The sequence below is a fragment of the Puntigrus tetrazona genome, chromosome 10 (genome assembly GCF_018831695.1).
Source record: "Puntigrus tetrazona isolate hp1 chromosome 10, ASM1883169v1, whole genome shotgun sequence".
Taxonomy (NCBI): Eukaryota; Metazoa; Chordata; class Actinopteri; order Cypriniformes; family Cyprinidae; genus Puntigrus; species Puntigrus tetrazona.
In genome coordinates this window covers 6,177,728-6,190,738 of record NC_056708.1, presented here as the reverse complement: position 1 = coordinate 6,190,738, position 13,011 = coordinate 6,177,728, and the positions used below count along the sequence as shown (strand labels likewise).

Below are 13,011 nucleotides of genomic sequence, written 5' to 3'. Positions count from 1 at the left end.
GGTACCACCACCACTCTTCTCTTTTCCAAACACTTTCTAATTGAAGACTCCTTTAGAATGTTTCTGTGAATCGAACGAAGGTGAGCACTTGACCTTGCTGTCAAAATTAATTAGGCTTGATGTGTCTGACACACTGTGTACACCTCAAATTATCATGTTACAGTCTGATATAACCTTTAGTCAGCCTTACAAATCCCGACACAGCTTTGCACTGGCTCAGTAAGAGCTGCCAGGTAATGAGTTACCCAGTTAGACACTGACAGCTGCTCCCATCTGACCGAAGTCGAGACGAGACGTGGGAACAGAGAGACATCCAAGAGGGTGACAAAAAGAGATGAGGTGCTCCGACTGAGAGGACAGTGAAAGGAGAACTTAAAAAAAAAAGCACAATTATAGGTAAAACTTGTCTAGAGAGGAGAGCAATACAATGGTTTTTGTAGTGCCATTGAGCTGTTGCCTTCTTAGATTAAATTAGCACGGCTACGTTATAACTTATTTATTTGAGCGAGCACTCGAGCTGACCCTTTTTAACCTTGCTTGAGTGTAATTAAATTAAATCAGCCATATAATTGTTCTTTTAAGCCTCCGACAACTTCAGGGGAGTGTGTTTTGAATGTTCACCCAATTGCTGTAGGTCAAAAAGAATCAATTGCCATTATGCCAAAATATACCGCACAAAGGTTTGTGTGTTGAATTCACACTGTGATCCAGAAATAGGACGGGAAAACAATGAGCATAAGGTCACTTAGGGGATCATGTTGTTGACAGAAGTTGAAACAGAAGTATTTGAGAAGCCGGTGAAAACGCAAACATATTCTGACAGAGAAAATCCACAAATCTTTACATATGGAAATATCACGTAACGTCCGTTTCTTTTTTTATTTTCTTGACATTCTTGTAAAATAAGTAATAATTAAAACAATTAATAATGGTTTTGATTCTCTTAAACCTCCTTTGAATGCAACAAATGACCTATAAAATTCCAACAACTGAAATGCCAGTAAAATGCCACACACATTATTATTACGAATCAGGTTATTTGTGAACCAAAAGCTTATTTTTGTATAATTCCTTGCTCATTACTATACTATGACCTCATAACGCTTTTACCATGGCGCATGATTCATAAACTAAAGCATTTTTTTCAATTCGCATCACATAACCAGCTCCACGTGTGACTTTTATGACAGGGTAAACCTGCTTGGTAGAATCACTGCACTTGAGATGTAGGGTTTTCAGATTCGAGTCCAAAGAGCGACTTGAGGCACAAGCAAAAATTAACTTATAATTGCTTAAAGCTCCGTACATTTTTGCCCACTAACGGTTCATAAAAAGAAGATCTTATGGAAGAACGTTGTATCTGTTTATGTCAATGATAAATCCAGCAGGTACTGGGTTTCTCTGCGGCGATACCTACCTGAACCTAAATAGTCTATATAGTGAATATAAACACTTATTCTAGGTGTACATTAGTGATTCAAGACGCATGTTGTTGTACTCAATAAAAATCTATAGTAATGCCAGCACTACTAGTCTCTTCTTATTTGCTCATCTCATGTTAGATAAGATATATAAATGTAATTGTCTTTCCAAAAACGAAGTAATAAAAGATTCACATTCATCTGTATCAAAAACATTTGAGCAGGATTTAAGTGCGGGACACCGGACATTTCATTCACAAACTAAAAAGGTCATCAGACCCTCTGTTAGACTGTCAAAATGGAGCCCAAGATGAGTTAAATCCTCAATATTTAAATGAGAAAATAACACGGTGCAGTTGCTCAACGTTCTAGTCAAATATGTGCAGACCACATATTGCTACGTTATAAATGATCAGAACACTATGTCTTCTCTTAACAAGGCCTGTGTCTAATGGTTTTCATCAGAGCCAGACACAGTTCTTGAAATAACCCTCTCATGTTGAAAGAAAGGCTCACAGCTTTTTTTTCTCCTCTGTGTATCTCAGAGATCATTTTCACAGATAATGAGATTTGTTAACTTGGGAGATCAATAGAAAAGCTAGACTGTTTCCGCTTCTGCAGGCTAAGAGTTTTGACCCAAACAGCGAAACCTTTAAATAGACAATTTGTCATTAGGCACATAACAAATGTGTATATAACAGCGGCGTCTGATGGTATTGTGAAATGACGGGGTCGAGGTTTGCTGGGCTTTGTTTTCATGTTCCCTTTTTATTTGATGTTTTGACAGTTTTGGGGTTAATGAAACCCTGTTTACCTTGAACTATTAAAAAGCAATACATGCTGTAATGTTTGAATGCGTATAAAGGGGAAAATATTTTTACAATACAAATAAAAAGCAAACTTTTTTATCAATTTATATGAAAAGCTTGGTTACATTTTATCTTAAAGGTGTCCTTGCTACAGTATAATTATACTTTTAAGTACTGAGCAATATTATTGAACTACATGTACTTACTACATCTTTAGGGTTAGGATTAGGGTTATTTGCACATAATTATGAATAATTTACTCTTTATTATGTTAGTATGCGTAACAAAGACAATAAATCAAAATAAAGCTTTACCCGAAAGCTGCACTAAAACACTATTTTGAATATGCTACAAGTTATACATAAAAAAAAAAAAAAAAAGATTGCTTAGTACAAAGTAGATGTTTTATATTTATTTATTTAAAAATATTGACTGTTTTTTATTTCCGATGCAATATAAATGTTCATGAAATTGCATGACTGCTTTTATATTTTAGGAAAGGCTGCCTTGCATTAAAAAGTTTGAAAATCCCTACTTTATACATTACTCGGTTTTGTATTTTGGGGATTTATTTTGTTTTTGCACCGTCCATTATTGCCTCGCCTGAAATTTTGCCACTGCATTCCTTGTCTAGAGAAAACACGATCTGAAATCCAATAAGAATATGCTATTATTTTTATCTCAAAAGCTACACACCACTCAAAAGTGAATAGCAAATAAATTCGAATATATAGAAAACATTCAGCGGTGCTTTATAACGGAGCGCGAGCATATAGTCGTTGGTGGTTGACTGGAAACTTCTGGACTGATAAAGTATTTGTTTAAGATTTATGAATGTGCCAGAGAAGCACTGGCTGTAAATGTACCCGATGAATACTTACATCTGCTTTAACTAAAAATTGTATTAATAATTGAATAGTGTCTAGACGGATATAATTATTTCATTGCGATGTCAAAAACATTGATGACGTTACAACTTTTAGTGCACTTTATGCGGAGCTGCATTTCAAAACCTTGCTTCGTGCCTTTAAAGTTTTAATAGTGCTAACATTTATAGTACAGTGACTTGACACTGAAATATTAACTGAAACGCTGAATCATTTAGAAGAGTTACCTTTGTAATGTTTTGGACATCGGTGGTAGCGCTTTCTGTGGGTTCTTCTGTAGAGTGTTTCTCTGGACCATCAAAGCATCTCTGCAAAATCACTGGCTCTGCAACGTCAAATACATCTCTTTCTAATGAGGTTCATATAATATTAGTCATGTTTAAGAGTACACAGACACAAACCAGACTGGTTTAATACCTTATGCAAGAATTCAATCCCAGATAAAAGTAATGGCGGTCCAGTAAATCTTTGCATGCATATAAGTTTAATATCCAATACAGACACATGAAAGGCCATTTAGGCTTAGGTTTGTCTTTCATCATTTGGTAAAGTTAGCCAGTTCAGTGGTTATCAAGCCGACAGAACATAAAGAGGCTAATCAAATCCTATCAATAAGCTGCTTTCTGACTTAACATTAAATCATCTGAATTCTGGAAAATGAGGAGAAATCTGTACTGAAACGTTAGCCACATCAAAAACCAATGCACATATATGTACTACATACATGCACACACACACATACATATATATATATATATATATACACATACAGTACATATATATATATATATATATATATATATATATACACACACATATACATACATATATACATATAAATATATATACACACATAACTGAAACAGCTTCATTAAAACTGAAACAGCTTCATTAAACATTAGTAAAAAAAATAATATTAACATGACTGCTCCTAAATGTGAATGACACTTGATTAATTTTAATTTCTTAAAATCTCAAGATAAAGTTATTCCAAATTATTTTTAAGTATTTCTTCGGCTAAAACTCAGCAGCAGTCATTACAATTTATAATGTTTCTCAACAATGTCTTATTTTGATTTATTTTTTTTTTTAACCTAAGAAAACTATGTGTGTGTGTGTGTGTGTATAAAAGTAATGAAGCAAAAGTAATTGAAAAACTCAAATCCAATCCAACAAGTTAAAACAGAGTTACGTAAGCTTGATACTTTGTTAACAGTAAATTAAATTGAAAGCCATCTGGAAACCAAACTCATTTAAAATCAAAAAGATAAAAAAAGACAATCTTCACCTTTCTGTTTATTGGAAGGAACACAGAAGTGTGATCGTACAAGAGCTGCTAACAGATGGCGTGAGTCATCGGGGCCCGAATCCTCCAGCGGAGCCACTTGAGGAGCAGCGGTTCACTAACACAAGGGAGTAACACCTCAGGAGGAGCGCCGCAGACGGACAGAAGGCTGAACTCACTGCTATACATACCTGTCTCACTCCAAAACAATAAAAAAGATTTTTCCCCCAAGTCAAATCCACATATGTATTTATTTAGGTAATTTTCTTTTTCTTTTGCTCGCAGATGGTGCTCGTCTCTGATTAAACAGTTTGATGTTTTTAATCTGTCAGATAACTTAATGCATTTAAAAAGTAAAACTGCATCTATATAATGCATACAGATTACGGATGGCTCCTTGCTGTTGGGGCGATCTATAGGAGTTCTTTGTTCACTGTTACGGAAGCGACATGAAGCCGCTTTCTCCTGTGGTTTTGTCAACATCAAGGTCATTTTAAAGCTCAGCCCTCGCTAACACTTTCTCTGAAAGGTTTTACACAACAACAGCCCACTAACCTGATCTGACTTCGGATATATTCTGCAAATGAATATCTCTCCTAGTCTTTTCATGTATTTTTGTGGATAATTAGAGATGCACAAATTCAGATCAATGAGGCCTTCAGTCATTCAAGTCCAAAAAAAAAAAAAAAAACCTGTCCAAACTGTAAGAACTAAGACTAAATCCAACATTTGGTACTATAAGAGCATAATGAGAAATATATATTTAATTTATATATTTTATTTACTATTTGGTTACCCCCTTATTTAGGGTCTGGGTCTTGTTGCATATAAGTATGCATATTACTAAAATATCAGCCATTTACTAATAGTAAATAAGCACATATTAATGCATTATTCTACATGACCTTATTCTACATCCCTCATCCTACCCAAAACCGAAACGTAACAACTATCTTAACCCACTATTAATCAAAAAGTCATAGTTAATAGTGAGTAAGTGCTTCCTATTCTAAAGTGTTACCAAATATCATTTTTGACAAGGAACGCAGTGATGAATCGCTTTGTGTATTAAGTAAGTAGCAAAAAAGCATCTGCAAAATGATTAAAGTGGAAAAACACAGCTGGTGGAAAATGTACAAAACCTGTCAAAACTATTTTTGGTAGTTGTTCTACCCTGTCAGTAGATTTTAGTTCATCGCATTAGCCTTATTTGAATAAAGAAAATTCTCAAAATGTGGATTAATGAACATTATGGTTACGAATAAAAGGTATGCGATATATACATCGTCTGCGATAGTATCGTAATTGTGGTTTAAACTATTTGTAATTTGACATTTTTAAAGTATATCGCAAAAAACACACCCATGCAGAGAGTACATGCATAGACTACAAGATGTTCGTTAGACCGCACGGATATTACATTTTTTTTTAAACATCAAAATTGCAATTTTTAACTCCTGTACTAAACGGCACAAAATAGCACACAGACGCAGATTTCAGTTTCACCTCTGCACAGCCAACCCAAATTTGTTTTACTGATTATATTTGATTTGGTAACTGCTCTATATTGTCTTACTTTACTGATTAAATATATGAAATGTTGCACAAAAGATGATCTGTGCAAAAAAAAAAGGCTTTTTACTATTCCATGGCAAAATACTGTTGTTTCGTATCTCTAGTATCACTTTCTTTTTTCATATCAACAATTCCGTGGCCGATTGCTGAAAAAAACGCAATTCCTTTCGAGCTTATTTAAACTACAAAAAATGAATTGAGCTATGAAATCAATAAAAGTACGCATTTGTGATTTTGATAATCCAGTCCTTACACGTACTTCTCGTAAACGGGTTTGATTGAAGTTTTTGCCAATCCAGTTATGATTATCAGAACAAGTCTGGGACTAGATATTTCACAGTAAGTAGAGTCGGTAAAGTCATGCATGACAAATAAATGGAAGTCTGGTCCCTGGTTTGACACGAGATGTTTATTTCCATTAAGTATTTCCATTAGGCAAGTTATTACTTTGTTCCCATTATGGTAATTTTGCCATAATACAATAATATTATGATACAACTAATGCATCGTCAATACAAGCCTCACAATCTACAGGAATTAAGACCCTAATGATTGCAGCACAAAGAAAGAACGAAATGAACCAGCGGTTGCTAGGAGATATGCAGGAATAAGTCTGTTGCTGTGTGGCTTCAAAATAAGATCTACAGTTTTAGATTTTACGCTAATCCAAATTAGTTTTCCCCTCTTGCTATTATTTTCCCTTTGTATGCGTCAGTAGCCCCTTCTTGTATCATACTGGAGTCTGTCTACCATTACGGACAGATGTATTTTCTTTTGACAAGCTCCGACAACTTAATGGTCCTTCCATAATGTGTATGGTTTCTAACCGCCGACAGCAGCATACAAATAGCATCAATTACCATGTAGGACTACAGCAGGGTGAAGCCAGGTTAAGTATAGCTGTACTGTACCTGCCTGAGCTTTCCTTCTATTCACAATAAGACAGCGGTCGTCAAGACAAATGGGATTTGGAAATCAATCTTTCAGCAAAGCGAGACTTCTCTTATTGGCCACTTAAACACACGAAGTAACGCTGAATCCCTGCAACTTGATTTAATGGAATAACTCGCTGATGTGTTTCCAACTCTTCGCCAATGGCTTCTGCTTTAAGTCTGCAACTTGGGAATTGAACTATTCCAAAGAGATGTGAACAGTAGGCTTGAAATTTGAATAAGGATGTCGCTGTTATACATGTAAATACTAGGGCTGGACCGGAATATTCGATTATTTGGTGGGCTGGGTTACCATTTTCAATTCGTTTTTTTGTTTCACTGAACACCTGTCATCAAGAAACGGTCGGCATTCGCTCTTGAATATGAACTGCACGTGAATAAACATAAAGTAATGATTCGGTTCACCTAGAGGAGAAGTCAAAAATGCTAAAGAACGCAGAATTGAATCTTAATTAAAATGTTCTTTATTTTTTGCACTTTGTTGAATTCGGTTCTTTTCTATTTTTCATTCCTTTATTTAAATAGCTGACCCTTTGGGGTGTGTGCAATTAATGTGCTGCTAATTTTGGATTCGGAAGCGATTTGTTTGATACGATAACGTTATTAAAAGTATTGCTCTTGACAGACATTTGTGTTTTGTATGACTATCGCCGGTGTTCGTCACTGCACTCCCTTGGGTCCGCCACACGTGAAGTCGATTGGATGAACAGTTCTCGACATAATAAAAATGCAAAGAGATTCCTGCCTTTATTAGGAAGAAGAATATGTTCAGCCCCATTCCTCTGAAGCTTTCAATATTCGGTGTTGATTGCAATCAAAGCTTGAAAGCTCAAAAAATAGTATCCAGGACCAACCCTGGAAAATATATGCATCTACCTACATTTCTGCAAAACTGAAAAAAAACGAAATAAATACTTACAAAAATCGCTGCAGTGTACACTGGAGGCAGTATAACATTTGGTATATGAATTTTACATATGCTCAAGCTTTAGGGCTGAGTTTGGTGTCAGGCTTTTGAATGTTCTCTGAACCATCAGAAACTATTTGAGAATTGTAACTTAGTACAAAAAAAAATAATAAATAAATAATACACTAAAGTCCAACTAAAATGTTTCAGGAAAAAATGTTCCATGATTAACATATAAATAACATTTTTGTGCTCACAATTTAATCATGGTATTAAAGACCAGATATCTTCAAACAAATCTAGTAACGTTTTTTGGAATATAAGGTTTGTTCATTTCTCCAGATAGGGTCATTATATAAATGATTTTACTGATTTACAGAAGACACCCATTAAAATGTCATTGAGTGTAACAATCTTGTCAGGCATTTATTACCAAAAAAAAATTATTTATGACTCATTAAAAGACAAATTACCTAATGTGGACCTAATGTAATCTTAACGTCCATGGAATCAACACAGGGCCAAATATATCTGCGAAAGAATGGAAGCATTGCAAAAGAAAACAAAGTTTTGAGAAAGAAATTTAAAGCACTGAAAAAAAAAAAATGGAATTGCAAAAGATGATGAAATATTGCAAAAAAAGGATAAGGACAATATTAGTGAAACGTCACAAAAAGAATGATTTTGCAACGCTGGTCTATTATCCATGGCCATAAGTCCAACTTTGTTTTTCATTTATTCCTGACATTAATGAAGAAATGACAGCCAATGAAAGATTGAAAAACGTAAACCTTTTTAACAATGTATAGTTTATCAGGGTAATTTCATTATATTACATTAGCTGATGTAATCAAAGAACTCTTTAGAGCGCTGCCGTCCTCCCACAGGTCGACAGATTACATACACGGCAAAAACTGGGGAGTTGAAATTTCTGTGTTGATTTGATTTTAACACCGAAAGAGTCATTTTAACACATTCAGAGTAAAATGGCGTTTGGTGTTGGAGTTATTGTTAAAACGACTCCGTAAAGATGTAATTAGACTCCGCCCACGCAGTTCAAATCGCAGCTGGTGAAATCCATGAAGATTATTATCTTTGTTTAAAAAGTAAGTTGGTTTAAAAGGTAATTTACATTAAACCATACTCGAGCATTTGTAATTTGGTGCCAAGTGAACAGTAAAATGTACAACATTCGTGCCGTGGAACGCTGCACAAACACCATTAATACAGCAAGCAAAACAAAACGCATAAAAGTATGCGCAGTCAAAGAAATAAACAGCAGATGTTCATGTTATCCAATCCGCTAACTTAAGCAAAGTATATAGTAAACATAGTCTATAGTTAATTAAATGAAACCATGCACGTTTTCCGCATGGCCCAGTAAAATTAATTTGGCTTTTACTGCCCAATGCTGAGGTGACCTTGTGTTCACTTTCCAGCCGATTTCTCCAAATGTCACCAGGCTTATGATCAAAAACAAGGTAATAAAAACAAACCAAAGGAAATTCATTAATCTCGTCATCTTAAATATAGCTTCGCAAACATTAACAGGCAAAAGCAGCAGACATTTACACCCAAGAAGAAGGTGTAATTTCAATGTAACAGTCTAATAATATATGTTAGCACTTGTTAAGATATTTACCGGGAGCAATGAACCCAGCCACTGTGCATTTCTTCGGGAACAGCGTGAGGCCTGAGGGATGTTATGGCCCTTTGTTGGGAGTCAGGCTGACCGCTGTGTGCAAGCTTGTGCCTTGTTAATGAGTCCAGTGGTGAGACGGCAAAACTGCTTTTTTAAATAGTAAAATCATGAAATATTAGTAGAAATCAAAAGAACTGTTTTTTTTTGGAATACATTTTAAAATGGAATTTATTTTTGTGGTGGTGAAGCTGAATTTTTACCATCATTACTTCAGTTAGAAAACATTCTAATATGCTTTGGTGCTCGATTATTAACAATCATCTTTTTCTTATCAGTGTTGCTTACAATTTTTATGGAAATGCGTTTTTTAGGATTCTTTGATGAATAGAAATTTAAAAAAAAGAAAAGCATTCATTTAAAATAGAAATGTTTGGTTAAACTGGGAATGTCTTTAACATTCAAAAAACAACTAAAAGGTGATCAAGAGTGACTGGTGTATAATGGTCTTCACAAAAAAAATATTACGAAGAAAAATAATAATAAATGTTTCTTAAGCACCAAATTAGCATATTGCAATGATTGCAATGACGTCTGAAGGATCACGATGCTGAAAAATACAGCTTTGCATCACAGGGATAAATCACATATTAAAATATATTTAAATTGAAAAAAGTGATTTTAAATTGTAATGATACAACAATATTTTCACTGTATTTTCGATCAAAAGAATTGTAGCCTTAGTTTTAACAATCATCCTTTTATTTTATAAATGTTTTAAAAATGTAAAAACCATGTTACACTGATCAATGATTTAGAAAATCAATAACTGAATGTATTATTAACTCATTTTTACTGCTTCCAAAATCCAGGATACCATGGCAACAGAATAATGATAATGAGGCTTGTCTCTTCGTTGAGGCATTGCATTAAAACAATGACTAGATGAAATAAGACACATAACTGCTCATGAATTATTCTTATGTTCAGCTATGCTGAAGAACACATGATTGCTTATCTTGAATGAACGTGAAATTAAGAAACAGCAAGAAAGAAGACAGTAGAATCTACAAGTGAAATGTGCCATGGCAAAAAGAAGTCTAAATATTGATGGTGTCACCTTAAGAGCTGATGCATTTGGGTCACTGTTGTGCTTTAATGCATGAATATTCATAGCATGAATATTCAAAGCAATGCTGTAACCGCGTCCACATTAAGCATTTACTATGCTCCAGTTTGCATAGTGACAGAATGGAACCTCTGTAATTTCTCACAACCCACAATCAACAGACAAAACGCAGAGCTTCACAGATTCGCCCCAAAAATGAATATTCCCTCATCGTTTACGAACCTAAGGCCGCTTTCTTTTATTCTGTGGCGCACAAAGGAAGATTAAAATATATCTTTTTTTGTCCATAAATTGAAGTCAGTGGGGTCCAGTGTTCTTCAAAACCTCTTCTTTTGTTGTTATGCATCAGTGGTGATGTAGTATTAGTGTTAATACAGGAGGTGCTCTGTGTACTTAATTAGTTCGGTATGTGGTCCACAGTTTTGACTGTAAGCAGAAACCAGAGTGAGTTTTGCATGCGCTGCGATTACCAAAACATCAATTTCGAGAAAAACATTTTCGCCTGATTTAAATGTAACAATGACCGTGGTGTCAGTATTTGATTCTGAGAAATAGCAGACTAGTAAATTATAAACTGCTGCTAGCTTAAAACCAAGAAAATGAATGGCTTGAGTGCCCTTTAAAAAATGAAACGGGTTAGCAAATTACCTCACAGGGTAACCCATAGAAATATATACACATATATTCAGCTGCCTAAATGGATTTAAGTGTTTAATTTTTTGAATAAGAGTGGAAACAAGTGGAAAAGAGTCACGTTTAAACGTAATGTATTTTGTTTAATTCTCGTACGTTGTGTTGCATTTTATGGTCAATGTTTACACAGTGCCGCATACACACATTTTTTCAAAACTGCTGCCATGATTTTCATCTTCATGATTTTTTTGTGTCGTTGGAGCACGCCGTTATAGCAATAAATACCAGAAATATTGTGATATTTTTAAACCGACATCATCCTTCCCTAATTTCTACTGGTTACTAGTGGCTGATAGCTGATAACTGAGGTCCCTGTTTTAGGCCAAAAAAAAAACAAATTATATCACGGATCATAACCCGCCGTTTAAAAATTCCTAACATACAGCTGAACATTCGCAAATTCGCCTACAGAAACACAAAACCGCAGCACTAGAAAGCTAATCATACCATTCCATATTTCATCATAAACTGCAACCAACCATACAGCGCATCTTGCAAATCAGCACAATAAATAAAGTCATAATCCAATTTAGCTGCTATCTAACTTGTCTGCACTCGCCTGAGCTCACATAATTATAGTGATTTTCAGTAGGCACAAATGTTGAGCACATCAGGCTAGTCTTTCAATTATATTAGCATTCATCCCAAAATATTGTTGAAGCCTGGTGAATTTTCAGTCTGCTGTTTGTGCTCGTGATTCGCTTGAGCGTTGTCTACCACTCTCGTCATTCACTGTCAAAATTTGGACATTTATATTTATATCTTCGGCGTGCGTTAGCGTAACGCTTGTGACCGAGCTGCCATCCTGACGAGGACACAAAAAAAAGATCGTCGCTGAGGATTTAGACGTTTCTGCAGCTATAGGTTTCGTAAGCTATATGGAAGCAGAAATTGCAAAGCTTGTTACCCGTCTCGCGGCTTAATATATTGTCAATAATGTTGAGGAATGAGCAAGGACTGTTGTATACTCACTTACTCGCTACAAGCTCTGCTGAATAGTTTCAGCTGTTCATTATTCAAAGAGCTTTGAGGATGAAGCAAAATATATTTCCCATGTTCGGGTGCAGTATGCTTTAATGAGTTTCGTTAACCAATTCAATAATTCATCTCGCCGCCAATGCCAACAGCCGCATAAAGTTGTAGATAGCATGAGCATATGGACCCGAATCTGCTGCTCCCATTTAATAAGCTCCATAAAGGGAACAAACAGCTTGAATCAAATCCATCCCATGCGATTCCTAACTTATTAAAACACATTACTTCCAACAGTCCCTTTCTCCCTGAACTAAATCAGTGAAGAACTTGAAATCTGAGAGTGGGGTGTTTTGCTATTTCCATTAGAAAAAAAAAAAAAAAAAGAAAAAACGCTGAGACTCTTTATTTCAGTCCCTACGGAGCTGGTTATAATTGTGTTGGTTTGCTTGGACTCTGTTTGATCTGCCGTTCTTTAATACCGGATGCCGCAAAATGCTCACAAGACACTCTGTCAGAGTTGATTACGGCAGAAAAAGGTGTTAATAAGAAAGAGACTTCTCCCCCTCAGGATTTTTGATTCGCGATAGGAGCGGAATTTATAAATGTCAGCGTGCTTTCAAGGATGACGTCAAAAAATGATTACTCATTATGCTCTTTGAATATGGCAAGGAATTTCAAACCTATACCGTTAAGTTTAAAGCTATAATTATGCTCTTATTTAGCACACAGACACTACCC

The 13,011-nt window shown here is 35.1% G+C and overlaps 1 long non-coding RNA gene across 1 annotated transcript; it reads right to left on the bottom strand.

Moving 5' to 3' along the window:
• Positions 1 to 298: 298 nt before the first annotated feature.
• LOC122352660 lies at positions 299 to 4,592 on the bottom strand. The gene is made up of 3 exons (XR_006251905.1): positions 4,406 to 4,592; positions 3,345 to 3,442; positions 299 to 371 (listed from the first exon to the last, which is right to left on the bottom strand). It is a non-coding gene; the product is annotated as an uncharacterized LOC122352660 (long non-coding RNA).
• Between the last annotated feature and the right edge of the window lie 8,419 nt (positions 4,593 to 13,011).